At 36.0% G+C, this 27,503-nt stretch overlaps 2 long non-coding RNA genes across 3 annotated transcripts; one reads left to right on the plus strand and one right to left on the minus strand.

Annotated features, from left to right (window-relative positions):
* Positions 1 to 27,503, minus strand: LOC144375381 (uncharacterized). The gene is made up of 3 exons (XR_013435117.1): positions 27,355 to 27,503; positions 7,116 to 7,463; positions 1 to 165 (listed from the first exon to the last, which is right to left on the minus strand). It is a non-coding gene; the product is annotated as an uncharacterized LOC144375381 (long non-coding RNA).
* On the plus strand, positions 8,340 to 10,532 carry LOC144370255 (uncharacterized). 2 transcript variants are annotated; one of them, XR_013430148.1, is made up of 2 exons: positions 8,340 to 8,411; positions 10,385 to 10,532. It is a non-coding gene; the product is annotated as an uncharacterized LOC144370255 (long non-coding RNA). The 2 variants fall into 2 exon arrangements; XR_013430150.1 differs by having other exon boundaries at positions 8,359 to 8,500.

Raw genomic sequence — 27,503 nt, forward strand, 5'->3', positions numbered from 1 at the left:
TTGACTCTCAATCTCTGGTAACATTTTTACTAGTGGTGCGTATGTCTCCCCTCAATTTTTATGATGCATTTCATGAATATATAAGCTCATAATGAAGTCAATTCTCCAATGGTCTTATATTTTTCTTCTTAAATCCTTTTGGACTCCATGGTCATAAAGACATATCTGAAAAGAAGAAATAAAATCAAATAATTTTTCAACTTTGAAATATGTATGTATTCTTTATTTAGAACAGAGTTTTATGTGAGATGTGAAGTAGGAATCCATTTTCATTTAAAACAAAATGGATAAAAATATCCAGATACCACCTACTGAATCTTTTTCTCACAGATTTGCAATGCCTCATTTGTCATACCATATTTCCTGGTGAGCTTTGGTGTAACTCTGGGCTCTAGCTTCACTTCCACTTGTGTATTTGTCTACTAATGTATAAAGTAGCCTTAAGTCTTAAGTTAGGGCAAATCACTACACTTTTTATTTCTTGACTCTTTAAATCTTCAAATCAGTCTTTCAGATAACAAGGAAAATTCAGTTTGAATTTTGGAAGAAATTTCACTGACTCAGGTCAATATGGGAATAACTAACTTATTTAAGATATTGAATCTTGTAATTCATGAATAACTCACAATTTATCTGTTAAAATATATTTTAAAATGTATAAATTTCCTCCATAAAAGGATTGTCTATCTTTTTTGAAATTGATTGCTAATTATCTATTTTTGTTTCTGCAAATTACATTTTCTGTTTATTAATTTTTATGTATTGCCCTTATTTAAGTCACTTAGCTAGTTCTTTTATTAATTTGGATAAATTGTATCTTTCTTTGGGAATCTTTTGAAGACAATTACTATGTCTGTAAATAATGAGAATTTTGTTTATGTTTTTTTCCTATTCTTTTAAATTTTATTATTTCTTCTTATTTTTGTGTTTTCAGTAATCCTCAGTTTAATGTTGAGTATGCATGGTAATAGTGGGCGTCCTTCTTTTGTTCCTCTCTTTAAAGAGAATGATTTTATCATCTCACCAATGAGAATGTTTTCTGTGAGATTTGTATACTTTTTACCTGTTAAGGAAAAATGACCCGCAATGCCTCATTTGTTGTACCATATTTCCTCTATTCCAAGTTTGCTGAGTTTCATGTGAATTAATATTGACATGAATAAAATATGAATAAAATAAAGGAAGAGAGATAATTTTATGGAATTTTATTGTTTGTTGATCTGTTTTTTAGAAAACACTAACAAGCCTTTCATTTTTCGAATAGAGCCAACTTAACAATTCGTGTGTGTGTGTGTGTGTGTGAAATATATTGCTGGATTTAATTTGTTGGTTGGTTGTTGTTATCTCATACTGAGGGTTTTTTTTAACATACAAAGTTGTAAATGAGTGGTATGGCAGGAGCATGTTGTGTTTTTTAAAATGTTTTTTATTTTATTTGTTCTTTTTAATTATACATGAGAGCAGAATGTATTTTGACATATTACACATACATGGAATATAACTTATTATAATTAGGATCCTATTGTGGTAATACATGATGTGGAGTAGAGTTTTGGAATCAAGAGGATAATGATGGCTTCATAAAACAAAGAGGAATGTGTTCGTCAGGAGTATTGTTCTGTAGTTTTCTTTCCTTGATGTGTCTTTGTCTCATTTTGGTATCAGGGTTATACTGACTTCATAGAATGTATTTCAGAGTCATCTCTCCTTTTCAATTTCATGGAGTAATTCTTTAAAGGTCTGGTAGAACTCAGCTGAGAATCTATCTGGTCTTTAATGTTTCTTTGTTGCAAGACTTTTAATTTCTATTTCAATTTCATTATTTGATATTGATCTGTTTAGATTTTCACTTTGGTTATATGTATCTAGAAATTTGTCAATGTCTAATAGATTTCCCAGTTCAATGGCATATTAATTTTCAAAATAGTATCTAATGTTCCTCTGAATTTTGGAAGTAACTATGGTGATATATCCTATTTGATATCTAATCCTGTTTATTTGGATCTTCTCTCTCTTTTATTTATTTTGGTTATGGGTTTATCAATCTTATTTATCTTTTTGAAGAACCAAATATTTGTTCTATTGATCCTGTGCATATTTTTTATTTCAGTTTTTGTGAAATCTTCTTCCTTCTCCCTAAAGTATATCTTACAACTTTCTGTAGAAAGGAACTGTTTGAACTTTCTTGATTTTCATTTTTTTAATCTGAATGAGACATATCATTACAATTCTAACTATATAGCTGTAAATATTTTATCAATTTAATAATATTTCACAGTTTTCTGCCTTCAAGTGTTGTTTCATTAATTTTGGCTCTGATCTTGATTATTTCCGGTCTTTTAACTGATTTTGGAGTTTATTCTTCTTTTCCAAGGGGTTTTGGTGGAGCATAAGCTTATTTATTTGGGACCTATTTTTTAAATATAGGTACTCAATGCTATACATTTTCCTTTTAGAACTATGTTCATACTGTTCCAAAGATTTTGATATGTTGTATCTCTGTTCTCATTTGTTTCTGAGAATTTCTTGATTTCTCCTCTCATTTCTTCTATATTTCATTCTTCATTTCAAAGACAATTGTTCAACTTTCATATCTTTATTTCTATTATTTTTCTTGCTGTTGATTTTTTACCTTAATGTTTATTTCATAATAGAGTCATTTTCCAAAACTTTTCTTAATGTTCTTTGATAGGTTTTGATTTATTTCAACCATCTTTTGTACTTTCTATTCATGCCTAATACAGTTTATCATTAATTTGTATCTATTCATACTTCCTACAAGGACTTAAATAAGGCTCTACCTCTGAGCATGACTTAATATCCTTAAAGATATTATTTACTGTTTGAATTCTTATTTTGTTTTTTCAACTTATCTGTGGTGAACACACCCTAAGGTGATCCATGAATCATGCATGCCCTTGCATAATTTTCTCCACTTAAGTGTGGGTGGAACCTAAACCTTGTTTTTAACCAATGGAGTCTGGGAAAGGCAATAGGATGTCACTATCATGATTAGGTTACCTAAAATAGTAAAGGTGCTAAGATGTTATTCCACTAATTATTTATGTTATACAAACTGGAGTGAGATTTCTTGCTGACCTAAAGAAGCTGCCATATTGTCAGAGGGTCTATGGAACTGAGTGGTCTTTGGGAACTAAGGACAGACTACAAATGGGATCTGGGCACTCCCTTTAGAGGTTCAGGGAAATTAACTTTGCTAACAACCTGAATGATCTTGAGTGAATTCTTACTTAGTGGATCCTCCAAATAAGAATACAGTCTGTTTATACTTTGATTGCAAATTCATGAAGACCCTGATTAAAAGCCCCAATTAATCTGTGCCCAGACCCATGACCCATGAAAATTTGGGAATGATACATTTGTGCTATTTTTAAGTTTGTGGAAATTTGCTACACAGCAATAAAAAAAATTTGCCAAATTAGACTTTTCTTTCACAGAATTAATGTTTATTTATTTTTATTCACATTTATCACTCTATTTGCTCACTCTTTCTTCTTGAACTCAGCAGTTTTTCTGAAATCTTCTTCTTTCTCCCTAAAGTATATATCTTACAACGTTCTGTAGAGAGGAACTGTTTGAACTTTCGTGGTTTTCATTTTTTTTAATCTGAATGAGATATATCATTAAAATTTTAGCTATATAGCTATAAATATTTTATCAATTTAATATATTTCACAGTTTTCTGCCTTCAAGTGTTGTTTCTTAAAAATTCAGCTTATCATTGTTTCTTTGGAGCAAATCTGCTTTTGTTTCTGGAAAATTTTAAAGGCCTTTTTCATTTGCATTCTATAGTTTGGTGAAGATTAGGATTTGTTTTGCTTCTTGAATCTGAATATTTGTGCCATAGAAATTCTGGAATTTCTCATTTATTTTTCCATTCAAAAATATATCTCTGCCATTTCTCTGAGGAGATATGTCATTTAGGAATTCTAATTGCACATATATCTTTTATGTCTGTTAGCTGCTTTCATATTCCATCTATTTTCTGTGCTCTCTTGGGGACAGTTGCTTCAGATCTATATTCTAATTTCCCATTCTCATATCAGTTTGTGTCTAATAAGCTAAACACTACATCCATTGGAGTTTAAATTTTAATTAACGTGTTTCATTTTTATGTGTACAGTTTACTTTTTTTCCACTAAAACTCCCAAATCATCTTTATTGTCACTTTTTCTTTATTCATAGTTGATTTTTTTAAAATTATTTTTTATTCTAATTTGTTGTATATGACATCAGAAAGCATTACATTCATATTACACATATAGAGCACGATTTTTCATATCTCTGGTTGTATATAAAGTATATTTACACCATTTGTATCTTCATACATGTACACAGTTGATATTTTAATAGACTTTTAAATTTATTTATTTATTTATTTATTTTGGAGTGCAGGGATTGAACCCAGGGCCTTGCATATGCTAGACAAATACTCTGCCTCTGAGCTACATCCTCAGCCCCCAATTTTATAATTCCATTTTAAACACCAACTTATATTGTAAATGTGACATTTTCAATGCTGATTCTGTTTATTGTTTCTGTTAAAACTTACTGTTACCTTCTTTTTTTTTTCCTTTTTTGGTTTGTACTTTTTAAATTCTGGGATAATATTAGGACTTTAGACATGGAAATTCTTTGAGGCTTGACTTGACAGTTGGTTCATTTAGGGAATGTCATTATTTGTTTTGAATGGGCATTTAAGGAAGCTTCAAATCTGGAGTTGCTGGAGTCTTTTTTTAAAACTCTGCAGGCAGTGAAATGTGGGACTCTGTTAGGATTCTCCAGTGAGACCCACAGGATAGAGAGATGAGAGGGGATTTATTAGGGGAATTGACCCGTGAAAATATGGAAGTTGAGAAGTCAGGCAACAGGCCATCTTCAAGCTGGAAGCACAGAGAAACTGTTGGTATAACTCTCAGTCCAAGATTGCAAGTCTGAGAACCCTGGGGGCTCTTGGTGCAGGTCCCAGAGTCCAAAGGCTGGAGAACTTGGATGGCTAATGCTCAGGGCAGGAGCAGAGTGTGTCACAGCTCCAGAAAAAAATTCATCTTTCTTCTACATTTTTGTTTTATCAAGGTCTTTGACTATTTAGATAGTGTCTGTCCATGCATTAAGAGAGGATCTTCCTTTTTCAGTTAATTGATTCAAATGCCAGTCTAGCTTGGACTTGACCTCGAAATTACCCAGAAATGATGTTCTGCCAGCTATCTGAGTATCCTTTAATACAGTCAAAGTGACACTTAAAACTACCCACCCTAGAACTGTAGCCTAGGGCTGTTTTACGACCCTATAGCCTAGGGCTGTGGTATATGAATTTTCAGGGACATTTTTGTTTGTTTCTTCCTTTAAGGCAGATATTTTTTTGTTTTTAATATATATTTTTTCTAATTCACACTTTCACTGCAGATATAATTCTTTTCAGATCCCAAAATCTGAATCCAACTCTCCCACCAGGGCAGACCTGAGTTTATTCAAGTTACAACCAAAGCTTCATATCACAGGAATTAACAGATGACTTCACTGGTTTCAACTCTCTAAGTTAGTTTTTCTCAGAATTTCTGGCCACTGAAGACTCTCATGGTTTCCCCTGGTCTTTCCAATTTGGGCACATGGTAAAATATGCTTTTTATCTTGTATCTACTACTTTTAGGTGCTTTGCAGCCGGGTAGATTTTCAGGATATTTACTCTGCCAATATTGTTGGAAAAGGAAGTCTCTGTCTACTCTTCACCTTCCTGTAACCAAGTTCTGTCCCTAACGTTTTATAGAATCTACTCTTCTTAAGGTCACCTGTGACATCATAATTCCTAAATAAAGTAAATATTCATCAAGCCTTTTCTCACTCTTCAGTTTTTTAAATTATTTTTCACTGACTCCATGAATCACTCTTCCGTGTGTTATCTCATATAACTCAGGCATGGATAAATACCACCCCCCACTAACTTGACACTTGCCATCTCTGACTCTTAAGATTTTTTTTATAGATTGTCCTTTATTCTAAAATGATCTACTAAGAAATATATCTAAACCAAGGACATTTTGCTGATTCTTTTTCTATACAACAAAATATTAGACATATATCTAATACCTCTTTCTTATGTAAAGAACCATTTGCTTCTCATCTACTCTGCCATAAATAGATTTTTAAAATGAGCTAGCCCATTTTAGATGTTGCCTGTTTCTTAACATGGTGATTTTATGATTTATTTGTTCAAAATTACTAGTGAAAAACAGCTAGGAGTCATTTATAATGGGAACCTTCTTCCGGTTCTATGAAACTATAAAAGTCATCTTCATAAAAGTTGCTGTTATATTGACTGAGGAAGAAGCTCTGCAGCCATAAGTCACCTCACCACCAGAATACCAGACCAAGTCTGATTTTAGTTGCACCACAAAGTGAGATGCAAGCATTTCAGAGACTCTTCAATGGTGGCTAATAAAGAGGGTAGCTAGTAAGTGAAATCTGGAAAGTCAAGTTTACAGAAGCAGAGAGTAGAAGGGGGGAGATATAAAAAAAAAGTTCACAGTTTCAGGTATGTTCAGATAAGTTCTAGGGATCTAATGTGCAGTATAATTAATGATTATAGTTAATAATACTATATTGTATGCTTGAAATTTGCCAAGAGAGTAGTTCTTAAGCGTTCTTAACTCCCACTAACATAAGGTAACTCTGGGAGGAGATGGATATGTTAATCAGCTGATAGTCATGACCATTTCACTATGTATATGAAGATTAAATATCACATTGTATACCTTTAATATATACAATTTGTATTTAAAATTTGTTTTAATTTAAAAATAAAAACAGCTTGGTTGCCACTCTGATTATCCCTCTGAGAACTATCACTCCATATTTTGTAGTTAAATGTCCTTTGAATTAAATTTTATAAATAAGGTTGCTAGAGTGATATCTCCATGGATTGTTCTTTTTCTCAAACTCAGAGGGGATTTCAATGAACATAATCTGCACAAAGCAGAATAAGTCAAATGCTAAGATCTGGACTTACTGCCTCAGCAGTTGGCCAGAACCTGGGAAGACGATGGTGCTGTGGAGACCTCCTTATGGACAGAAGCAGCTACCCCAGTTTCTCCTACCTGCCTCTGCTGCTCCCTGTTTCCAGACTTCTTCAGTCCTTCCTTATTCCATCTGTCCTCTGAAGACGCTCTTTTCCCAGTGTGTGTTGTCACTCACCAGCTCTTCTCAGGCCAACTGATATCCTTCTGTGACATTCTTGGCATCAACTACCACACAGACCCAGTGACGCTCACAGATGTATTATCAGCTCAGTATCTACCTAAGTTTAAAAGACAGCTTCAAATATTTCCTGGTTTTCTCCTCCTAAAATCCGGCATGGCTGAAACTCTTTCTTGTCCGCTGTCAATTCGTAAATCAGTGAGTACATTCACCAACTCTTTTCTTGGTTCTCTATAATCAAGGAAAGCCTAAAAATAATCAAGAAATAATATATTCTGTTTAATTGTTAGTTGTAATTTTGCCCATAACTTTAGCAACTTCTGAAGTAAAAGATGTCCCATTCTTCACCTCTGAGAAAGGAAGTTAAAAGTATTTTGTAACCTTTAAATATCTCTTTTCTCTGAGGCTTCCGTCTCACTTTTGGATTCATAGGCAAGCTGCTCATGACTGGTGTTGCTGAGAGCCTCGCTTCAAAAACTTTAATGTGTATATACATGAAATCATTTCACTCGAATTTCTTAAAGAAAAACAGATTTGATGATAAAGAGAGAAAGCAATATTCCTTCTATAAGAAATGTAGTAATGGGCAGGAGAGAAAAAAAAACCCCAAATTTCTGGTTTCCAAGAACCCAGAGACAAACATCTCCCTTACTTCCTACTTGTTACTTTTTGACATGGTCAACATGTAAATGTAAATTATTATTTTAAATCAATAAAGAACTTTCCATCACTTCTTGGCAACTTTCTGAAACTAGTCGCCTTTCCTTCATGACTCCACTCAACATTTTTCTCATGTCCTGAGAAAAATAGGTAGAAGGTTTTTCGGGAACTGCTATTGCTGACATTACTCACACTCAGGTTAATGTGGAAGAAATAATGAAACCACTAAAAACTCTTCCTGAGAGACAGAAGTAGGAAAAGTTACACATATTAAAAAAAAAAAAAAAAGAAATAAGTTGAGGTGTCAGGGTGTCAGTAGCCAACACAACAAACTTCCTCTCTTCCTAAAGTAAAATAAAGGGAAGTGTCTGCTACTACCATAACAGAAGCAAAGACAATCTTTTTATAGCCACCTTAGAGGATTGCTTCAGGATTTCCAAGTGCTTAGATATTTTCAGCTTCAACCTCTTTAGCACTTGGCACAACAGGAAGGGTGTGTGACACTCCACAGCAGCACCCACTGGACAGGAAGCTGGGTGAGCTCTTTGGGACTACTTATCATTTCCCATTTTGGAAGGCAGGCAGAATTCAGTGATCTTTCCACATATCTTTGCTTCAATTCCATGTAAGATCAAAATAATGAAATAGTCACTTTTTAAATTTGCTCTTTTTCACCCCAAGAAAGATGTTGGTCTTTGGGTCCTGGGAAGCCAATAATTTGCTGTTATTTTTCCTTCTGTCCATTTCTATATTTCTCATAGTTTTAATTTTGGCTTATTTATCTTTAAATTTATTTCTTAAATTGAGCAATTTTAGTGAAATGATTTCTTTTTTATATACATTGTTTTATTTAAGGTTTTCTATTTCAAGGTCTTCTTCAAGAGAAAGTGACCCAAGAATCAATAGTGCATGTATTTCAGAAAGAGATACAGTCTCACCTCTATGGTACCTTAAACCTCCAGGTCTCTAAAGCTCCCCCCACACATCATTTATTTTTTTTTATTCTTCTTTATAAAATTTTTTTCTTTTTTCTTCTTTTTCTTTTCTTTTTCCCCTTTCTTTTTCTTTTCTGTGTGTGTGTGTGTGTGTGTGTTTGTGTGTGTGGGGGGTACTGGGGAAAGAACCCAGATATGCTCTACCACTGAGCAACATTCCCAGACTTTATTTACTTATTTACACTTTTTGAGTCAGGCTCTTTCTAAGTTGCTCAGGTTAGCTTTGAACTTGCAGTCCTCCTGCCTCAGCCTCTCATGTAGCCAGTACCATAGGCATGTACTATGACTCCCGACTCAATCTGATGTCTCTCAAGTTTTGTTTTATAAGAGTTGGGTAACAGGAGAGAAAGTGTGAGTGGTGTGTATGTGTGTGTGTGTGTGTGTGTGTGTGTGTGTGTGTGTTAGTTCCAAATACTACACTGTAGCATGACTGATCATCACTGGGAAGGCCAAAGGGTTACTGAATAGAAAACCAGATTAGCTGCCTCTGTGCAAGAAAAAAGATGGGAGCCAACTTCGGCTGACCTAAGGAAGAGCACTGGTCCAACTGCAGAAAGGGAGGCAATTGTTTTTCTGCTAGGATAATTTTAGGAGTAATGGGAAAAGAGTATTTAAACAACATTTCTCTGTATGGACAGAATGTTGTTAGCATTAGTCTAGCTACTTCAATAGAGAATAACATTGCTTTTGAGTTGCACTTTGTAGGTAGTGAGCTGGGTGTTACTAGGATTGCTGTAGGATAACAACATGGGCTCTGAAGAAGAAGCAAAAACTCTGCCTATAGATGGCTCACTACTCTGAAAATAAAACCACAGAGACAATTTTGAATTTAGAATTTTAAAACACATTTTTTGGGGGGTGGCGGGGGTGGTACCAGGAACTTATCCCAGGGGTACTTTACTATAAAACAACATCCTCAGCATTATTTATTTATTTATTTATTTATTTATTTATTTTTAAATTTTTTTTTTTAATATTTATTTTTCAGTTCTCGTTAGACACAACATCTTTGTATGTGGTGCTGAAGATCGAACCCCGGGCCGTATGCATGCCAGGCGAGCACGCTACCGCTTGAATCACATCCCCCTTATTTTTAAATTTTTGAGACAGAATCTTGCTAAATTGCTGAGGGTTTCACCAAGTTGTTGAAGCTGGCCTTGAACTTGCAATCCTCTGTCTCAACCTCTGAAGTTGCTGGTATTATAGATGTGCGCCACCACACCTGGCACATGTCTGATTCTTAAAAACACACTCATGGACAATATATGGTGAAATCCTGTCTTTGAACTGACTAGACTAGATTTTCCATGGGAATTATATTGCTTTCTTTTGGGAGAAAAATAATACTTTGATCTAGTTACTAGAGCTTCCTCCTAAAGAGACATGACCAAGAAGGGTTACAAGTTAAAAAAAAAAATTCCTTTTTCCTTAAGACTATTCTACATCACCCTTGTTATTTAATGAGAAGATTTTATGTTGTAAGTTTCACTTATTTCCCTCTTTCTAAACTTAAGAGATCCAGGAGACAACCCAGCGTCTGACACCCAAAGAGGCTCCCTGTCATCACCTTTGAAAATCATGTCCTGAAATGTGACATCAGTTATCCCAAGATTTAACAGAATGGACCAAAAAGAAGAGAAAGTCTTATTTTTATCTACTATTCATTGGCTTCAAATTTTTTTTTGTGGGTGTGAATCTGCTGGTAGACTATAAAAATCGTGTTCTTCCAGGTGCTTAGAGAATGAACAGATATGTGAAAACAAGAGGGTGTTTCTTATTCTTTTCAGATCTTGAAGTTTCAATGACTCTATATCTCCTTTTTTTTGATACGTCTTATATACACATGAACACACAGAGATGCCCTCTCGTTTTCTACTCTAAGCCCCCATGATTATGTATATGTGCATATATGTCATTGCAAATAATGTATACACATACTCAAACACTTGCATTCATACATGATTAGACATTTTTCTTTTATAAATCTGTATTCTTTTTCAAACTCTAAAGGCTTAAATGACACTAGAGATTAGTTTTTTCAAATTACAAAGTTCTAGCAATCTTCAAAACTATCCTCTGAACAACTGCCTCCCCGCCAAACATTTCCACAAACATTCCTGACTGGCATTACCTGGCTGGTGGAAATGAAATGCTGATGCCACCTTTTTAGCCCAAAGCATAAAAGGCAAATCCTGCCTCTGGAAACAGACCAAGGTGGAAGTCGACAGGAGTGAAGTACCTTCTGTGTGCCTTCCCTCAAGGGAAACACACTGAGAGGAAATGGGTAAGTGCACTAGAATTGGAGAGCTACGTGTGTGACAGACAAGTACAAATAGTGTGTGAAAATCAGCATAGCTTTGTTATGAGGAAATTATAGTTCTTGGTGAATGGCAAAATCCATGGAACTTAACTCCTAAAATTCTTTTGTCTAATATCCCTTTTCTATGGACTCTTTGCAATGATTGTTTGACATTTAGATTGTTCAGACACAAAAATGATTTCATTAAGGGTCTGGGGAATGTGTGAACATCCTGAGTATAGAAAATACACGTTAGATCCATGCATGCATGTGTGCTCGCATGTTCTCTCTCCCCTCTCCCTAACACACATACACACACACACACACACACACACACACACATCTTTCAGCTTTGATTCTATTCTCCTACTCCCCATTTAATAACATGAATGATTCTTTAAAAATATGCCTATCCCATGCCCTCTTCAGCTTCCAGTTTGACTCAGAAAAAATGGTACATTCTTCTCTGTGGCCTTGGAGTCTTGCATCGGGAAGCCCTGCTCACTTCTGCAGTTCACAGCCCTCTGTTCACAGCCTCCCGTTTGTTTCTCCCACAGACCAAGCTTCTTTCTGCCTCTGAGCCTTTTGTCCACCTGAAATGTTCTCTTCTGGCTGGTTCCTCCTCATGTTCTCTAGTTCTTCTCATTTTCCTAATTCTTTCTCATAAAGGCCATTCCTGACCACCTAATCTGAAGTGAGTCTCTCACTACTGTTCCTTTCTGACACCCTGTTCTCTTCCTTTAACAACACTTGTCATAACCTCGAAGAATGTGTCTGGGTATCTAAACTTGTTTAAATCTCATCTCTTCTGCTAGAATGTCAGTTTAAAGAAAGAAGGAACCCTATCTGCTTCATTTCCCACTGTGCATTCAGATCCCAGCACATCTGTTAGCATTGGTGTGGGTGTGCACTCATGCATTGATCTTATTAAATATCAGTTGACAGAATTCTTTGCAACAAAAATCATTTCTGATTTCTACCTGTCCTCCATTTTTAACCTCACTGTTGTCTTCTGGCATCTCAAAAGAAACTTTGAAATTATCGTGAGTTTTATAATGAAGCAAGGTTATATGAGGCTCCCAACTAATTTGTCAGTGAACCTATAAGATACAAAAACCACGTTAACTAAGGAGGTATCTCCAACAGTGCAATACTCCTGGAAGAATTCCAACCCTTTCTGAGATATGGTGGGCTGACCTTAATGCTGTCTTCTTGTTCTTTCTCAGTAAATAGCTTCAGCTATCATTAACTCTTCTGCTGCTTGTGGTTCTATAGTCCTTTATTATTCTCTTGTGGTAAGCCCAATTTTCAGACTTATTTGCAAGCCTTAGAAAAGAGAAACTAGTGCTTTCCTATTTTTTTTTAAATATAGGACAAATGGAATCACACAGTGGACAAACATTGGAAGAATTTATGAGAAATCTTTAGGCAAGATTTAGACTATCACTTACAAAGATACATTTTTTATACAAAATTTCATATTATTTTTCTTACAAATTACAATATCAAAAAATTAGAAAAATTACAATATCACTGTTCAAATCTTTGTGTGTGTGTGCCTTCTAATTAAAAAAAATTAGACATACAGGATTAAACTTGTAGTTAAGTGAACAAAACCCAAAAAAGTTTGAGACTCAAACATACTGCCTTTAGAAAATCAAGGAGGCAAACAAACAAAAGAAAACACAACAGTCCCTGTATTGGATCCATAAAGCAACCCATTTCAGATGGATTACAAAGAAAAATTGCAACAAAACTTGTATAGCACCAGGTACTTTAATGTGAAGAAAAAAGTTTCTATTACTTGAGGAACTCATCTCATAATTTTAGCCTAAAACAATACTTTTTAGAGGTTAGCAATTTTTTAACCCAAGAACATAAGAAACATGCACTTGTTCTTTGAATTTATATAAAAATGAAAAAAGAAGTAAGGTTTTATTAGTGATAGATGTTTTTGTGCTGTGTAACAACAACAACAAAAAAGTCTGGCTGAAATGCTTTGGCAAGCATGCAGTGTATAATACAGTTTAATAACTTACCTTGTTTTGGAAGAAAAATAAAGCTGCTAAGATATTATGGTTCTAAACTTGGCAAACAGTTGTAGGTTGGAATTGGCCCATGTGCTTTCACAAGAATTTTCACAATGCAGAACAGACTTTCTAAGAACTGTACACAATGAGATAAGCAACTTATTGCACTGAGTCCTACTGTAGCCTTCTTAAGGTACCCATTTTCAGAGTCTTAAAGGGGGATTATTTTAAAGAGAAGGGTTCATCAGTAAGTGAACTTCTTGGATGTAGTTCAAGAAAGTCATATTTATGGTATACCTAAAAGAGATTGCAATATAATAATATTTTGATTACAAGAACATTGATAATAATAAATACTTCCTATGTGCTGGCTTCTCCAGAGAATATAAATGTTAGAAAGAAAGACGAGATAGTGTGGGGATGGTGATGTGGATCAAGGGATCTGATTGCCTCTTGGTTGTGGTGAGCTTGCACTGGGATCTTCCTTTGCAAAAGTACTGGTTAACATTGCCCAGTTGCTATGGCAAGGCCAGCTGTGTCACTCTGCAAAAACTCAGAGTTATCAGTTTTAACCTTGAAACTCAGACACTGGCTCCCAGGGATAGAAGATTCTGGGCATAGCAAGATAACCATAATATCTCGTCAGCACTGTGACCTTCAAGCCTGGCTGCTTTGCAAAAACTTTCTCACAGATAAACTTCATGACAAAACCTATATAATAAATGTGAGGAGCCAGCTCTGGGTTACTGTTCTCAGTCAGAGGTCAGTTTTCCACCTAATCCCACTTCTCTCTCTAAATGATTGTGTGGCTGCCTTCCTTCCTTCCTTCCTTCCTTCCTTCCTTCCTTCCTTCCTTCCTTCCTTCCTTCCTTCCTTTTCTTCCTTCCTTTTCTTCCTTTTTTTCCCAGGGATCAAACTTGGGGTCCTTAACCACAGAGCCATATCTTCAGCTCCATTTCATATTTTATTTAGAGACAGGATCTTATTGAGTTGCTAAGTGCTTTGCTGGGGCTGGCTTTGAACTTGCAATCCTCCTGCCTCAGACTCCCAAGCAACTGAGATTACAGGCATGCACCACCACACTGGCTTGTGTATTTTTCCTAATCTCTCATCTCCCCTGCACCCCTGTGTAGGTCACAGCAAGATAGACCCTACGTTCTACAATTTATGTTCTCATGGGCTCCCACATAGGCACAGAACCATAACAAATCTATAGGGTAAGATGATTGCAATGTTAATAAGGGAGAAGAAACAATCCTGTGTGCTTGGTAATTATTCAGGAAAAGGCTTTGCTGACATCCCTCTCTAGTCTCCAGGGGAGAGCTAACTATCCCTTCTCACAACCAACATCAAAACATGAATTAAGAAAGAAAGCCACCTTCTCCAAAGATGAAAGATGAATATGATGACTACAGGATAAAGAAAATCAATCCTCAAATATGCATATTTAAGATCCTGTAGCAGTAAGTGGAGCTTTCTTTCCATGAGGGGGTGGAAGATTAATTTTCTTCTCTGTGGTGCTCTCTTCCATGTCTGATGACTGGTGTAGCTTTTATGAGAGTCACCATGTTCTGAAGCAGCATCCATTTGGGGCCTTTTGGAAGTTAGGCACCTCTTACTGCTGATATGGTGATAAAAGGAGAGTTTAGTGGGGAAGTACATATGGCCTACCTCTGCATAGAGCAAAAGAGAGTTTGGTATTTGTTACTAATCTTTATCTAGAAATCAGGAGACTTTTTTTTTTTAAAGTAAATCTCATGAAAATAACCCTGAGGAACCAAGCAGAGGGGGTGTCATATGCCACTGGCAGCTTGTAAAGGATTTTAGGATTTGGCATCCCAGCTGTTTTTTCTATATAAGTTTTATGAAAGAGCTTTTGAAGTGAACCTTGAAAGTCACTAAGGATTTAAACTGGTAGAAATAAGGGGAAGAAACTTCTAGAAAGATGAATATGCAAGTGTGCAGAAAGAGTGGAAGAGGTTGGTTAGTTCTATTTAGCTGGGAAAAAGATATAAACATTAAAGATGTTTCAAGAGAGACAATGCTGAAAAGAGAGGTTGGGGCATATTGCAAACCAGGATGAGAAAGTTGTGATAAATTTAGCAGCACTCAGTAGTCCTTACCATTTATACTAGAGCACATGTCCAGGAGGCCTTTCCTGTGTCTCCCTGTTGTTAATTTCTTACTGTGCCTAACTTGTATGTTAAACTTTATCACAGGTAGGTATGTGGAGGAAAAAAAAAAAACATAGTGTATGTACGTTTGGATACTATTTAAAGCTGTAGGCATACACTGGAATCTTGGAATACATTCTCTGTGGATCAGAGGGGACTACTGACTGTAATGGACATTTTCTAGGCTCACAGAACACTTGCGTTCAGAAGAGCTTGTGGCCTATCTGGCATATGGGAAATGTAGACCTATTATTCACTAGTGGCCAAAGAGTAGACCTTTCTCTCATCACTTTGCCTTCTCAAAATGTTGCCACCTTATTGTTTCTGGACCAGTTTTAGGCTGTCCCCACCCTCCAGGAAAAATATGACAAGTTCTCTAAGCGTTCTTGTCAAGATCCCTACATTTGATTTGAGAGGAATGGGAAGAATCTCCAGCCCTGCCCTGTTGAGAGCCACAGCCAAAGGGGCCCCAGCAAACTTCCAGCTGCCGGCTGATGATTGGCTCACAGCGGCCCCAGCAACATCTAGCTGATTGGCTCCTCTATGGTGATGCTCATTGGAGATGCTCATTGAGCTGTTTCCCCGCCCTTTCAGACTGCCAGCTGATGATTGGCTCACAGCAGCCCGAGCAACATCTAGCTGATTGGCTCCTCTGCGGTGATGCTCATTGGGCTGCTTCCCTGCCTTTTCAGACCACGGAGCTGCTCATTGGGGGACTTTTTTGGCTCCGCCCATGTGACCCAGCCAATCAGCCTCAAGAGCAGGAGGATTGTGGGAGGTGGTGAGGCTTGTGGTTGAGGGAGAGGCTTGTGGGAAGTGGTGGTGGCAGTTGGGCTCTGAGGGTTTTTCCTGAGGAGCTGTTTTGTTTGGCCTGTGTGGTTCTAAAAATAAAGTTTGTTTCTTTTGACAAGTGGCTCCTGAGTTGTGCCCAGCCAGACTGCGGCACTGCCCCATGGTAGAAATACAGAACACATTTACTACTTGCTTCAAAGGAATCTTTACTACCTTCATCTTCATGAAAAGATTTATTCTATATGATATGAACATGGATGATCAGTTTCATAATTTCTCGTGTTCTTCCTGAATAGTTAGTTTTGCTCTTCCATTTAGGAGCTTGGGTTTCTTGGTCCTTTTTTTAGTCATTCTTTTTGCTGCTATGACTGAACAACTATAGAAGAGAAAGAATTTACTTGAGGGCTCACAGTCTCTAGTCCATAGAAGGATGGCTCCATTCCTCAGTGCTTGAGGTGAGAATGAACATCATGGCGGGAGAGTTTGGTGGAGTGAAGCAGCTCACATCATGGTGACCAGGAAGCAGAAAGACTCCACTTTCCAGATACAAATATATACACCAAAGTCATGCCCTAATTCCTACCTCCTCCAGCCACACCCTACCACTTCAGTTACCACTCAGTTAGTGAACAGGAGATTCCCTGTTTGTGAGTGGTGTTTCTAAAGTCCACTTGGAAGTTACTGATTTTAAGAACATGGAGTTTGTGTTCCCTAAAAACCAAGCTTAGTTATCATGCATGAGATCCATAGAGGATCTCAAAAGCCTGTGCTTATGTGAGTTCCGTTTATTGATAATGCTGCTCACAGTTCATCTAGGCCTCAATTAACCTAAGTCAGAACAAAACTGGGGAAAAGAGCCTGGGTCATATTATATCACAACTTCCTCAGAAGTCAACCCCTGATTATAATTAAGGGAAGCAAGAGCACACAGAGGATGAGCCACACTTGATGACATTCCCCAGGGGAATGTCTTTTGGTATGTATGGGTCCCAAACTAAAAGTTCTACGAAGAAATTATCTGTCTTAATTTTTTGACCACTGTTGATAATTTTATTTAACCAAGACATCCGTCAACAAATTTCAAGCCTAAATTGCTTTACCTTTGTTGTGATTGTGAATATACACACTCTTATGGATTTGTGTAGGTGTTATATGTGTGCGACTGGGAGTGTGTTTTATGTGGCAGTCTTTCCATCACAATATAAAAAGCAATGAGCTTTGGGCATCTGGTTTAAAATTCTCATATAAAGAGTGACAATAAATCTGTTCTCTGTTCTTGAGAATTTTATATATCATTTCATTCTCAGGCTTCAATTTTTGTTTAGTTTTGTTTTAGATAAGGAATGAGATTTTCCTTTGTTTACCCAGAAATATTAATCCATTGTTGACTAAATGTTTTGCCTTGTATTCTTTTTTAAAATAAATATACCTAGGGTAGAATATTTGGAGAAGATCTGATAGGAATACCGAAGGGATACAGAAGTTTTGTATGTTACGGATAGTTTTTATTAAGTGTTTTAGTCGACCTTTTCACTGCTGTGATGAAAGGACCCAACCAGAACAACTGTAGAGAAGGAAAAGTTTACTTAGGGGCACATAGTTTCAGAAGTCTTAGTCTATAGGAAGGATGGCTCCATCCCTCAGGGTTCGAGGTGAGGCAAAACATCATGGCGGAAGAGTGTGGAAGACAGAACCAGTTTACATGGGGATAAGGAAGCAGAGAAAGAGAGACTCCACTCTCCAGAAACAAAATATATACCCCACAGTGATACCCCCAATAAACTTCCTCCAGCCACACCCCACCTGCCTCCTGTTACCACTTAGCTAATCCCATCAGGGATCAATTCATTGATTAGGTTAAGGCTCAAATCATTTCTCCTCTGAACTTTCTTGTGTTGTCTCACATGTGAGCTTTTGGGGGAAACCTTACATTCAAACCATAACAATAAGATTTTTGAATTTATACATTCAAATGAGCAATGTATCTTCAAAGTGCTCACTCTAAACTGATCTCTCAAGGTTTTTAAATATAGCTTCATTTTTAAAAATATTTTATTTTTAGTCGTAGTTGGACACAATACCTTTGTTTATTTATTTATTTATTTATTTATTTATTTATTTGTGGTATTGAGGATCAAACCCAGGGCCTCCCACGTACTAGGTGAGTGCTCTACCACTGAGCCACAACCATAGCCCTAGCTTCATTGTTTGATGGTTACATGGAATATAAATATACCATCCTATACACATTCCATATGTTTCTGTAACTATTTATAATACAATAAATAGACACATTATAAGTTTTATAACTCTATTGTATTCTAAATAATGTTGTTTAATTTTAATATAAATGGTATTAAAAATGTTTGATGTTTCACTTTTAGTTATGTGGTTTTTAGTTTGTAAAAATTTTTGCTTGTTTTATATGAGTGTTGAAGACACTGCCTGAGCTGTGTTGTAATTTAAATCCATCTTTGCTACAGCATATTACAATGAGAGAAAAACTCAAACAACAAGAGGACTCCTGCCCTTTAGGCCCTACAAATTATTCTTTAGGCATTTTATTTCCTCTCTCGAAAGAAAATACATCTTTCATTGAGACTCTTGAAAGACACTGCAAAGGCAAGGCTGTGATGTTCCATAGGACACTGCACCCACACCAAGGCCTTCATGTTGGTCATGTGCTTTGTTTCTTCAACTCACAGTGGATGGCAGAAAGCCAAAGTCCTAAGCAAAGAGTAACCAGCTTTCATTCGAGGCCTGGATTTTGTAAGGCTCTGTGCGGGGGTCCTTCCCAACATGCACACATCACTGGGTCAAAGCCAGTGGTGTTCACAGGTTAAATATTTAGAGAAAATTTATTTTTCTTAAAACATCTCAACCAAACCATTAGATCTATGAGGTAACATAAGAATTGCTAAAATAAACTATACTTTTTAAAATGAAAAGATAATAGAAATGAATATTTGATAATCTCTGAAGAAACAAGGGCTTGTCATTTTAAAAAGTTTAGAACAAACATTCTCTTAATTGAAAAATTAAAAGAGAAAAATTTTAAACTTATATTTCTGGAAAAAATTTTAATAGGTGTCTCTACATCACCAAACAGATATCACCGGTAGCAATTCTAATTTCAACAGGTCTATTTTACTAGTTCTGTTATAGAACTGTTTGTTCAAGCTGATAAAAAATTTATTAAGATCATCAATAAATTAATGGGCATAAATTAGAAGGGACTGCCATGAAAAGATACAAAAAGGTAATTTGATAGATAAAAGTATTATCAATGGAAGAGGTAATAATTAACAATATGTTTTCCACTAAAATGAACAGTTATGAGTATTTTTTTTAAAAATTAGTGTTAGCAAGATGTGGTCAGTATAGTACTCTTCCATGAATTGCCTAATAACTATGATTTTTACAACTATCTTGGACAACAATTTGATAATGTACATTATAGTCCTTCAAGTAATCACATCTTCTGACCCCAAATTCACCTGTATTATTAATCTTTTTTTAAAGGTTTTTTTTTTTTTAGTTGTAGATGGATACATGGACACAATATCTTTATTTTATCTATTTATATGTGATGCTGACAAGTGTTCTACCACTGAACCACCATCCAAGCCCTATGGTGTCATTTTAAATGATAAAAATAAAAGCAACTTAAATGTCAGAATCAGGGAGATTGTTCATTGTGGTACACCAATGTGATGGAATATTTTGCTCCTACTTTAAAAAAGTAGGAAAAAAAAGGTATTTGAATCTTTCAGTAAGCAGTGGGATCTTGCTTGCTTGCCATTTTTCAAATTCCTGTGTATTAGTTGTGTGTTTTGAGTTAGGGCAGAAAGTGTTAATTGGTAGCACAAAGATTAGAAGGAATGGATCCTATACAGAATTGAGACACTTCATAGGGCCAGTGCACTGTGTTGCGGCCTGGCCACACTGGGTTTTGATGGGAGGCCTTTGCGTGTGGGAGGAACTTCAGTTTTCAGAAGACAAAGAGGGCAAAGGCAACCATGGGAGGAGCTGACCAGGAATTTGCCAGGATTGGTTGGAACATACGATACTTGGGACCATTTAGAATCCATGGTGGAAGGTCTTAGATCACAGGTTATAAATTTGGGTTATTTTGAAGGCGATTGGGTCCATTTGGGTTTCTATTGTTTGCCATCTATCTAGAGAAAAATCGATGGGGTTTTAACTCTTACTGAAATATTGTTTTCCACCTAAAGATATTAAACTGAAACTCAAGATTACTGTATCCATTGACTCTTAGTGGATGTGCTTCTCTATGAACTTGCTCACAGTAGTAGCTGAGGCCCTCTGGGGCCTGCCTGCATCTATGGCCCTCACCCTCTCTCAGGGTTCACCACACCTGGCATCCTACACTTCCTGAACATGATCCTCATCACCTAAGCAGCTTTGGTCAAGAAACTCCCCTCTCCTCCTACCTGACTGCCTACGAAGCTGGATTTAGCATCCAGCTCAATTTTATCTCTGCAGTATTCTGCAACCCTCTGAGTGTGCTAATTTTACCAAGACACAAAAATTAAGCAGGTCATGTTCTACCTGAGAACTATATTCTATATTCTTGTCTTGAAGTTTCTTCTTCTTCGTTTGTTGTTGCTGTTGTTGTTTGTTGGTTTTTTCCCCTGCCTGCATTTATTTTTAGGAATTAAAAGTACATGAGGCTCCATAGTTTAGCTATTGTGAATTGAACTGCTATAAACATTGATGTGGCTGCATTGCTGTAGTTTGCTGATTTTGGATATAAACTGAGGAGTGGGGTAGTTGGGTCAAATGGTGGTTCCATTCAAAGTTTTCTGAGTAATCTCTATACTGCTTTCCAGAGTAGCTGCACCAATTTGCAGCCCCACCAGCAATGTATAAGTGTACCTTTCCCCCCACATCCTCACCAACATTTATTGTTGACTGTATTCTTGATAATTGCCATTCTAATTGGAGTGAGATGAAATCTTAGAGTAGTTTTGATTTACATTTCTCTAACTAATACAGATGTTGAACATTTTTTTCATATATTTGTTGATTGATTATATCTTCTGTGAAGTGTATGTTCAGTTCTTAGCCCATTTATTGATTGGGTTATTTGGTTTTTTTAGTGTTAACTATGGAACCATACCAAGGTATGGTTCAACAGATGAATGGAGAAAGAAAATGTTGTGTATAAATGCTTTCTACTATCATGATAACTAATTAAAGCAATAAAAAAATTTAAAAAATACACATGGATTCAAATAAATTGTAATGCTTCTTTGTGTCCTCTTTATCATGACACATTTTGTTCTTAGACAAGCCTTGGCTCTTAATTTTTTGACCAAATCAGTCAATTACTGAGCAAAAGAATGTGTTAGTCCTCTGGATACACAGAAGAGCTCTCTTAATCTATCCCTTTCTGTCTCTGCTCAGGTCTGTCATAAATAGACTTAACTTCTTATTAAATTCCTATACCTTACAGTTGTGTTATTAGCCTTCTACAATCCTTAGGAAGAATTTTAGATATTTAGCAATAATTTCCAAGTACCATAGCCAAAGCAAATTAGTGTCTAGCCCAAGAATTCTTTCTTTTTTAGATGTAAACAAAACCAAGGACATCTAAATTTAGAATATACTGGATTTGAATGTGTTTGGTAATATTTATGGTTCAAAGGAGCCCATTTCAGTATAGTGAAATTCAGTTTCAGTTTTGCAACTAATAATGAAAGACATAAAAACAAAAAAGATCTAGTTGACAGTGAGAGAATGTTTGATTAAAGGCATGCCATGAGGAATATTCCAATGTGCAGTGATGGTCATTTTCCCTCAATGCTAGCTTGAGGCAAGCTTGCACATAAAATACTTGCAACTTCAATTCCGTTTTCACATTAAAAAACAACACAAGCAAGAGTATTTAGGTAATCGTATCTAGGGATTGAAGAACGTGGCAAATGATAAGCCTCCTACATCACTAGTGGGAAGGTTTACTGGTTCTATGTTTCTTCAGCATAATCTGATGAAGATTGCTGGAAGCCTTAAGAAGTACATATCCTTTAATCCAGCTATCCTACTTTTCTAGGAATTTTTCTAAGGAAATAATTCTGGATATGCTCATCAATGTAGCTATTAAGAAGCTTATCACTGTATAATTAGCATCATGCAAAATTGGAAGCTACCAAACTGTCCTGCAACTCAGGCTGATTGATGAAAATATTTGTGACACACACACACATAGAGACTAATACACTCATAGCCAGTGGATGTAGTCACCACATGATATTCTAAAGAAATATTTACTGACATGGAAAAGTGTTCATGATACAGTCAGTTCAAGCCAATAAAGCAACAAATATGTTCTGAGTAACATAAAAGGGGCCTGACACTGTGGCAGGCTCTGGAGATGACTGACATGTGACACAGAAGTGCAACAAACATATTGCAAACACACATAAGTGAATTTCATGTACTCCTAAGGGCTATAAAGAAGATAAAATGGGGTTCTGCGATAATAACTGAAGGGTGGGATGGAGCTGCTTTTTTTAGACAGGTCAGGGAAGGCCTCTCTTCAGAGGTGACTTGGTAATTGAAACCTGAGTGAAATAGCCATATGTAGATTTGGGGGGAAAAAACATTTTAAAGCAGAAGAAATAGCAGTGCAAGGGGCTTTGGATAGGAAAGAGCTTATAATGCCTGCAAACATGTCTATCAGATTGCTAACTGATGTTTATTGCCTACTGCAGGGTTAATTAGTTTACATTTTCTTATATTTACTAACCTATAATCTTATCGTTCTATAATTGACATGGTTCATTTAAAAAAAAATTTTAAATAAAGTCCCCCCTTCAGCATGTTTTATAGGTGGCAGTTTCCCAAAATAATTGCCCACAGTAACAAAGATAAGATCTTACTCTAGAAAACCAATGGGGCTCATTCTGCCAACTGTGTGATAAAAACATTCTGTTTCATAGATTGTTCTTATCTTGATCTGCTTTTTTAAAACTAGGATGTAATTAATTTGACATGGTAAGAAATTCTATGGAAGCATAAGGATAATTGAAGATTGCACATTTGCTGAAGAAACTAGGTTGAGATTACATGACGGCCTTGCACAGGTCAGGGAAAATTTATTTGGCTCAAAATTACAATAAACAAAATGTAGTCCACTTACCTAGTGCTAAAACAAGATAAACATACAGATCTCCTAAAATATTTATTTATTTATTTGTGGTGAAAACATTCAAAATTTTTTAAATATGTGGCACAGGATCTTTAGTCTCCCTGTTGTGCAATTGCACATCAGAAGTGATTTCTCTTATCTGAGTAACCATTGGCTAACCTTCCTTCATCCCTGTCTCCTGCCTACTCTCCCAGACCTCTGAAAACCACCGTTCTACTCTCAACTTCTGTGATATGCTTACCCTGATTTGAAGATTACACAATGTACATGTGCATCATCACAAGGTACCCCATAAATATGCACAAGCAAATGGGAATGAGGCAATCCCTCACACATGACTTCCAATAGCAAAGCCACAAGTTAATGTGAATGTGCCATTTATGATTTTACAAATAGGGCTTCTAGGCACTAGCACCAGTTGTGGGTGCTGATGGAGGTAGGGGGCAAATAAAACATCTGCTTTCTATTGATTGTATAAGGAGAAACTCATTGAATCATCACATTTCTTCCTAGTGAAATAAGTGCTTTGGTCTTTGGCCCATTTTCTGATAAGAGGTTAATAAATGATCCAAGGGAATACATTCATTTGAAATCACGTTGTATAGCTATTCTCATTTATTTTCATTTAAATCAATTTGACTTGATCTCCAAACACTGGTTTATTTGCTGTGGCAGCAGAGAGAAATGTGATTGGAACCACACGGCTAGACTGGTTAATTCACTGAAGATACAGCAGATCTGTGGAATAGGGAGCTATTCCTTTGTGAATAATATAAATTTAACAATGCAAATTTTCTTTGACAAAAGAAAGAAGAGATTCTGACCTCCACTGGGCTAAATTTTTATGGGCAATTGTACCACAAACTTGAAATTAAATATGTGTGGGATTTGGTTTAAGTATACATCTGGGGATATACAAGAAGGAGGGATGGAAGTTTTGGAGGCAGATCAGGGGAGAGAAAATCATTTTCTGCAAAATTTTGCTTTAGTTTGGCTTTGCCTACGGGATTTTTAGGATTTGTCTGATCTCAGAAGTTCTATTAAACTTTACCTTTTAATGAAAAGCAGAATAGATTCAGCATCAAAAGGAGCTCACTGGGTAAAAACTTTAATTAAAATTGGAAGTTTGTAATGATATTTATATTAAATATTTTAGTCTACTCAGTATTCTTTTAGGTACATCTGTTGTTAAAAAATCTTAACCTCTCTGATGATATTGCAAATTTTAGTTTAAAGCAACTTATAAAACAGACAAATCTCTGTTTTTATATAGACCAAGGGACCTCACAACATCTTGGTAGGACAGATGATAAAGAACACTATGCTTGCTTGGATTACATGTAAGTCAAGCAATCTATGAGACTAACTTATTAAATCACAAGAGATAGAACATTTGATATTAACTTTGAATGCTAAAAAGGATCTTTGCAGCTATCATATTTTTAAATGAAAAAAGGTTTGCCTTTCAGAGGGTATGATAAAAATACAGTTCAACAAATAATAGAAAGCTCATGGAAACTGGATGATTATTAAAGGAGTTGCTGACTTGGATCTATTTTCACAAAAGTAACTGGTAAAAAGTCAAGATTTAAAAAACCAAATGTAATCTCTTAGCCCATAACAATTTATGGGAATGAGTCAAAATAACTGGAACTCATGAACAAAATTAAGTAGTATATTTATCAGCTTCATGGTGCCAAAATGAAATACCTGAGGCAATTAACTTACTATAAAGAGAAAAGGGTTATTTGAAGCTCAAAGTTCTAGAAATGACAAGCTACATTGCTATAAGCCTCAGGTAAGTACATTGGATAGTAATGGTAGGGAGCATGTGTCAGAGCAAACCGCTTTCATCACCAGTCAAGAAGCATAGAGAGACCGGATGGACTCAGGCTACGTGATGCTTTTTGAAGGTATATCCCCAGTGACTCCAGGACCTCCCACTAGGCTCAACTTTACCAAAGACTCCCCAAGTAGCACCACCCCAGGGATCAAGTCCTTAACCAATGGACATATGAGGACACCACTGACAAATGAAGTACATAGTGAGTAGCATAAGTAAATCAAAAGTATCTAATATAAGTCCATTGTTACAAATTCTGCTCTGAATGTAACAAACCCCAATCAACTGGTGATTAATGTGTGCGACTATGGTAACAGGCAATGCTAACAGTGATTTATAAACTTCTTTTCTTTCAACTAAAAATCTCCTGTCTGTGACTTTACTCAACAAAGTGGTTCAGGACAATTAAACCCCCTCATTGAACAAACTAACAACATTTGTGGTGGTCAGTCTTTCAACAGTAGAGCTACAGTGAAAAATATAGGCAACATTCCCTTAAATGCATTTGCAAGTACATATTATGTCTATGAGCAGCTCATTCTGTGAGCTCCATGGAGGAGGGGCCATCTCCAGGACCACCTGGACTATCTGCAACAGCAACAGTTCTATACTTATGCCATCTTTTCAAGGTTGTCTCAGAGATGGAGTCTTTTAACCACACATGCCTCATTGGATTTTCCTTTAAATAATTTGTATTTAATGAGAAGCTAGATCACCCACTGCAAAGTTGTTCAGGCCTTGGAAGATGTCTTAAATTCTCCAAGATGTATTTTCAATGACACAGGGGAGAAGCTCAAATGCAAACAAGATAAAATATTTATTTTAAAAGTTGATGATGTTCAAATATATATCATTTCCCCCTGCAATTTGCAAAAATAAATCAGAACATTTAAATAGAACAGATAAGAAACTACAGGTTCCTTTTTTTGAAATGTTTTCATTTGTTGTCTTTAAATTTATTTATTAAAGAACTAAGTGAAATAAAGATAAAATTAGAATGTAAATAAAATCAGCATAGTACTGAAACCAAGATAAATTATTTTGGCATCTAGAAGAAGATTGAAACAAAACTTTTTCATAGGTGGACTGCAATAGTCTCTAAAATTTAAAGACAGAAAATGTCTGGGGATGCTACTACCTCCACAGTCTAGATTACAGATCTCTCCTTTTACCCAGGATAGCTCACAAAAAGTCTGTGACCAGTGACTTCAGAAATTATTATGGCCATGGCAGTGATGTTGAACTGTGAGCCAAATACCAGTCAAGTTTTTCTTGTTCCTGTTTCTTTTACAAATTTAAATTTCCAAATCCTGGTATTAACTCTACTTACCCCAGAGGATCCTCTGGTGCACTTCTTGTAGGGGAAAAAGCACCACAGATAGAGACTAATGCTTTTAGAGTTTTCAGGCATTAAATTCTAAAATCAGGTCACTATAATGCTTTATTTTTATTTTTGTATATTTTTTTGGTACTGGGAGTTGAACCCAAGGGTGCTTAACCATTGAGCCACATCCCCAGATGTATGTATTTTATTTAGAGACGAGTCTCAATGAGTTGCTTAGGGCCTTGCTAAGTTACTGAGGCTGGCTTTGAATTTGTGATCCTCCTGTCTCAGGCTCCAGAGCTACTGGGATTACAGGCGTGCACTACGGTGTCTGCAGTTCACTCTAGTTCTTACGTCCATTTCTGATTCATTAAACTCTGGTCCAAATAATGTTAATTATTCATCCAACATTTCTTCTGTGTCTAATGATCTACTTTATTTTAATATGACTACTTTACATTGGTCATTTAAAATATTTATATTAATCCTTTTGTCTCTGAAGAAGAGAAATAAATATATGACTATTTTATATGAAATTTGTCTAACATTTAACATTTCTCTCCATGTTTAAGGTATTTGAGGATATAAAAATTAGCCTATTATTAATGGAAATACATTAGTAATGAAAATATATCACCCATAGAATATTAACGTACTGAAAGTTTCACTGGAAGAAAGTACATTGGGGGAATGGGGCTGTGTCTCAGCAGTAGCACACTTGCCTAGCATGTGTGAGGCACTGGGTTCAATCCTTACCACTATGTATGAATAAATAAGATAAAAATCTATCATCAAGTACAAAAATACTTTAAAAAATAAAGTACATTGGGATAAATCTTAGGACTTACCATAAAACACCAAGCTTCAAAGCTGTGTGATTTCAAACACAAGAGCACACAGTCTGTTGGACATGCTTCTGGCAGCTCTCGGAGCCTTGAGTGACCTCTGCAACCATGCTGTCAGGGTGGAGAGACGGAGAGTCATACAGTTGAATTTT

The sequence above is a fragment of the Ictidomys tridecemlineatus genome, chromosome 2 (genome assembly GCF_052094955.1).
Source record: "Ictidomys tridecemlineatus isolate mIctTri1 chromosome 2, mIctTri1.hap1, whole genome shotgun sequence".
Classification (NCBI taxonomy): domain Eukaryota; kingdom Metazoa; phylum Chordata; class Mammalia; order Rodentia; family Sciuridae; genus Ictidomys; species Ictidomys tridecemlineatus.